The sequence below is a fragment of the Atta colombica genome, unplaced genomic scaffold (assembly GCF_001594045.1).
Source record: "Atta colombica isolate Treedump-2 unplaced genomic scaffold, Acol1.0 scaffold245, whole genome shotgun sequence".
Lineage (NCBI taxonomy): Eukaryota > Metazoa > Arthropoda > Insecta > Hymenoptera > Formicidae > Atta > Atta colombica.
In genome coordinates this window covers 29275-35284 of record NW_017259344.1, presented here as the reverse complement: position 1 = coordinate 35284, position 6010 = coordinate 29275, and the positions used below count along the sequence as shown (strand labels likewise).

The following is a 6010-nucleotide window of genomic DNA, read 5'->3' as shown; positions in this document are numbered from 1 at the left end:
TAAAGCGAAACAGTATACCCCAGTAGAGCGTATTATTATTCGAGAAAAGCTAGAGAGATTCTATCGTATGATCGTTAGTGCTAAAATATCCATGTATGGATCTAAGAGAGAAGAAGCTATTATATAATTTTATCTATTATTATTATATTATTAATATTATTACTGTTTAATTTTGACCGTCACGCTCGCTTTGTAGCCTTCGAATTTACACAGCAAGCATGCGGGCATTATTCTATGTATTATTCTCTATATATTATTATTATTATTTTTATTATTTGAAGTTTTGCCTATCACATCCACCTTGCAATCTTCGAATTTACAAGGCGAATGTGTAGGCTCTATTAATATTATTATTATATTAATGAATATGGAACCACATCGTATGTAGCTGTGATTTTGCTTTCAAAAAGTAAAAATTAAAAATATTTATAGTAACTGAGATATCTCTACTTATATTCCATTCAATTATTACCTTTAATCTACGCTTGCGATTTTTATTACATATTATTTAGGTTTTTTTTTAAAGTAGTTTGGATCTAGCAGAGATATTAATTAATTAAAATGATGAAACGATCTGTATCATAACTTATCGGCGCGTTTCTCAATTCAATTTTCATTCTTATTCAGCATTTTCATGAGGTAATAGGAATCCAATTTCGTCATGACGCGGACGTTGCACTTTCGTACATAAAAATCCTAGTCTTCCAAGAAATATTCGATATCAGTCACGATATTAAACGCCTCATTATATTCATATAATTGTATGTAAGAGTTACGCGTTTGAAAAAGTTAATGTACAGACAAAAAAATCGTTGCACTGTCCAGAACAAATAATGTCAAAGTCATAAGACTATTTAATTAACAGCTCAGTCGCTGTTTTTTATTTCATTTTTTTTTAAATTAATTATTATGATTAAGATAGCAAAAATTGCATTCGTCAAAATCCGTCAACGAAACATTTTAAAAGTAGGATTTAAAGAAAGAATTTAAAAATAAGATTTAAAAATGGGCCAAAAAAAGATGAAATTAATTTGAAATTTATGTATATGTAGATTCCTGTTTTTACTTCATTTGGATATTCTCATTTCTCAATTATGATTATAACAATTTATAATAAGTTATTATTTAATTAACTTTAAGTATACATATTTTTAAGTATACATATTTTATGTTGTAAATATTGTTCTAGTCACTTTGAAACTTTCGATAAGATCACATTTACACCAAGTAAAAAATTCTATTGTAGATAATTTAAATTCCACAATGATTTACGTAACTTCGCAACAGTTTGAAATTAACTTTAATAAAGTCAGTCAAAATTGTTTTGAAATTTTCTAACCACGTCCGTAGTGGTATATTCTTCTCGTTTAAACACTTATTCATCCTGACTATTAGAGTCAATCAAATGTATGATAGTGAGAAATGATCCAAAGTGAAAGAGATACATTGAGAAAAACCAAGAGCAATAGATAAAAAAGAAAAATTAGATGATATAAACGTGCATTACAGCATTACATTTGATTAATTTTTTATCGATTTCTTGGTGTTTTAACGGTTTCTTGGTTTATAAAAATACGACTTTCAATTTTTCTTGGTTTTATATTACATTACAATGATCGCAATTTACATTTTTATATTTAAAAAATCGAGCATCACTTCAATCTATTGTATGCAAAAAATATATTATGATAAAATTTTTTAATTATTATTCCTTTCATGAAAAATCAACATAATTGATTTTGACGTAATTAAAAATGAGCACATATTGAAAATAACAACAGATATTGAAAATAAAAGAGTTATGTATTAAAAAGTTTGTTTTATGACAACTTTATCGACAACATATTATTTATTCATCTACAAACATAAAAATTACATAGTTATATATCGTCAAAATGATTTTTGTTTTCTTCTAAATTTTGAGAGAATAAATAATTTTATTAATTTTTATTTCTTATTTCATATTATTATTCGTTTTTATTGTTATCTTCCTTACATTGTTTAAATTAAAACATATTTGAATAAATAATCATTTGTTAATATTTTAATATATTTTTTAATGAAATAAAAAGAGACAAATAAAATAACTTTTTATCATTAAGACAAAAACAAGTTACATATTTATATTATTGTTATATAAATTTGACGAAAAATAAAAAATAATGCTTTTTGAGAAAGAGATAAAAGAGGTATGGCATAAAATTAAAATTTTAAATAAAAAGTGTATTATGCCAATGTAACTACAAAGTTCCGCTAAGTTTGTATTGTGGATAAGAATTTCCTAAACACGTGATCATTTCGTGATGAAGACGGATGGTCAATGGAATTGTCAACAGTGAGTGCACATGTTGCAAGCGTGACTCCGTAATTTGGCTTCATCACAATTCTTGTTGTAGAAAAGAGAAAGGAATGATCTAGAATTTCAAGTTATTTTAATCTTAAATTTAATTTTAATATTTAAAAAAATTATTTAAATCGCAAATACAAAAAAATAGCTTTTATAGATATTTCATTCAATTATTCAATAATTGTGGAAAAAAATAACATGAAGAATTCTCAATGATTTCTGAGAGCAGATTAAATTATATATTTATCAATAGATATTTGTAGTTCCTTATTTATCAATAGATTATTTGTAATTCTTTATTTGTAATTTCTTATTCTAATAAAAATTTGACTTGCATTTATTAACACGTGATGAACATGATGAGATAACAATTTATAAATTTAGTAAACTATGATAAACTATTAGATTAACTGGTATTTTAACGGTTTTTTTTTTGAAAAACTACTTTTGCAAATACTGACCTTGTTAGAATTACATCATCCCGCTTTTCTTAGCGCCAATGAGAATGTTATTCGCTCTCACATGCTGGACACAGATAACGAACTGTGATTAATTTGATATTCGATCTACATATGTACAAATTCTACATTGCAAATGGCAAAAGAAAAAAAATCAACACTCAAAAGATTCGCCGATGCTCTCTGCACTGAATGTTTTTATGCAATGATCGACATCGCAGAGCAACGCGCGTAAGCGATGAAGCAAAAGTGAAAAAGAAGAAAATTACTGATTTGAAACAGCATAATATAACGGAAAGTTCACTAATTACAAGTATAAAATTGATATCAATAGAGAACGAAATTCGTTGTAAAATATTTACAATAAACAAGTTTTTTCTAAAAATTATAGAATAGTAAAATTTATAGAATTTTCAGAATTTTTCTATTGTCACGTTTTTCAGTTAAAAAAAAATTATAAAGAAAATTAAAATTTGTGTCAAAAGACTCTTATAATTTATAAAATTTTTTCTTCGATATTTCGCGCAGACTTGGTTATTTTCAATCCAACATTTTCAGAACAGAAAGCACATATTTTTGATATCGGATGATAAATTACTGCCAGCAAGGTGTGTATATTTTTAAAGCCGATTACATGCATAAGTACTCGATGCGTCAGAGAATTAATACAACTGCCACATGTATCTGATATATTATCAGATATGAAAAATATTTTGAATGTATTCTCCATGTTATATTTTGTGATGACAAAATATACAAGTCAAAACACGGTTGAATCATTTAATTCATAAACAGATGCAGATAATACTTAGTTCTTTTAATCGAATAAATATAGTTATTTTTAAAAAATCGTTAATGGAATTTTTAATGAGTCGCAAATAAATTCAAATAACCTAACACGTTATGAACATGTTATAAACACATGCCTTTTGCGCCGTTTTAAACGATATTTCAATCAGCTTTAATATTGAATTTTTTCAATTAATTGGTTATCTCTGCATTTTTGTAAGTAATATATTAAGAGCATATGCTATGTACTATGTTTATGTAAATTGCAATGTTGAATAAAATATGTGAGCAGAGTTGCTTCTATCAAAATTAGATTAGTCGGAATTTTTCGTCGTTGATTTTTATGTGACGCTTCGAAAATCAAAGATTGAATGAGAAAAAAATGTGACATCCATATTTATAAGTCCATATATATAAGTTATCATTAACACAACATTGTTTTGTCTACATTATAAAACAGTCTGGGTATGTGGGGATTCTCCGTCGAACAGTCATTGGAAACACGCAGCGCATCACACTCGATGCATGTCGAGCAACCTTGAAAAAAGTGAGGTCAATGAAATGACACGTATTGCTTTTTTTTCTAAGAAATCATATCGTATACGTTACTTCAATTTACCAACAAAATTCTAAAATTATCAGCGATATCATTATCGTGTCATATTTAGAATGGGATTGTCTTTCCTTATTCTTTTTTTTCGTGATCACGCATCTTTCATGTGTTTCAACGAGCAGAATCAATACGATGGACACAAGAACTTCCCTGTGTCTTCACGATTTTTGATCTTACAATGGTTATATATTTGTGTTTTTCGTTTCAGGACATGTTTTGCCTGTTTAGTATTCATAATATAACCTGAAAAAGATCGTTCTAAAGAAAACAAGAAAATATTCTTTAAAAAACTTTGCAAAACGTATTTTAATATACTTCGAAATCAGATTTATTTAATTATATTGCAATATTTATGTTATGTAGGTACTGTTTTTATTTACATATTTTCTCAAAATCTTTTGTAAAAGAATTTCGCTTTATTGTTAAATGTATATTGTATTTAGAATATTTAGAAAAAACATTATATATTTTTATGAAATAAATAGGAATGATTCCAAAACTTATGAAATCTCGTGGAAAGGTTTAGGAGATACAGTTTTATTTTGTTGCAAAATAAAACTTTTCGACAGAAATGTAAATTTAATGAAAATATTTTTACTTTGCAATTGAAAAAATAAAATTAATAATGTATAATTGTTTAATATAAATGTTTAAACTTTGTAGTAAAAAAATTATGCACTGTGTGTTTTATTCGCAGAGTAAAATTATTTACATTAAATTTACATTAACAAATTATACACTGTCTAAAGGAGTTTCGCTCAATTGCAGAAAAATTATTGAAGTTATCATGATGCAAACGATTTCCGTTGCATAAAAGTATAATTCTACCAATAATGCCATGAGGGTATCAATCAAGTTATGCTTTCAGAGGTCGAGGGCGAGGAACGAATGCGTGCGTGTCGAAAGTCTCGTTTTTGCGGTGTCGTGCACGCATTTCCTCGCGTCGATGACCTTTTTCCTTTTTCTTAGTATTCACGCGGGAAGTTCATCTCGACTATCCGAGTTTTGTGCCATCGACCAATACAGCATCAGCTCCGATGGAAATTACCGTTTTGGACTCGGAGTATGCCAACATGCTCTGTGTAGCTGATCGTGGTTAAGTTCGGAGTCGGTAGAGGTGGTTAATCGCCCGGTAGTTATTAGACAACCGACCGTAGCCGATTCAGTAGTCGAGCAAACATCAAGACGCAACCATAGCAGTTCTTCGCGCTCACGTGTTGTATATTATTGATCGTGAACGTTCGTTTGACGAAACAACACGAAGGATGGGAATATTTCGCGAATTTCCGATAGTTTTCAATCTCTACAAGAAGTACAGTTAGTTTTCGTCTATTTCCGAAATCGCGTCCATATAAACCTTTCTGGTGATTAGGAAATAGACGCCAAGTCCTTCATTATACTAATATCAAGGTGAGCGCTATGTGAAATTACATGCATTTATAAAAATATTTATATGAGAAATATAGAGAGCTTGGTTGGAGTTTTAATAGAATTTCCGCTTTTATCTAATTTGAAAATATTGCTCCGATGAATTGCGCCAATTCAAGCGAGGTCAATCGAAACTATGTTTCATGTCAAGAATATTTTGCAGATAGACGTCTTTTATATATAGCAGATAAACGTTGTTTATACATATATAGCATATTCTGATTTTTAATTTATGAATGTATAAGTATTTGTTTACAGTACATATTAATAATTAATTCAGTGTAATAAGATATGAGACATTAAACCTATTACGTATACAAGAATATTCTTTTTATGATTATTATTCAAATTATTAACTTCAAAAGAAATTATTTA

At 27.8% G+C, this 6010-nt stretch overlaps 1 protein-coding gene across 1 annotated transcript in view; it reads left to right on the top strand.

The window, feature by feature from the left end:
* The first annotated feature begins 5399 nt into the window (after window positions 1-5399).
* The window catches only part of LOC108688871, a 4259-nt gene continuing 3648 nt past the window's right edge, over window positions 5400-6010 (top strand). The window contains exon 1 of the mRNA XM_018195398.1: window positions 5400-5617. The gene's annotated coding sequence lies outside the window, so the exon portion shown is untranslated. The remainder of the gene's footprint in view (window positions 5618-6010) is intronic.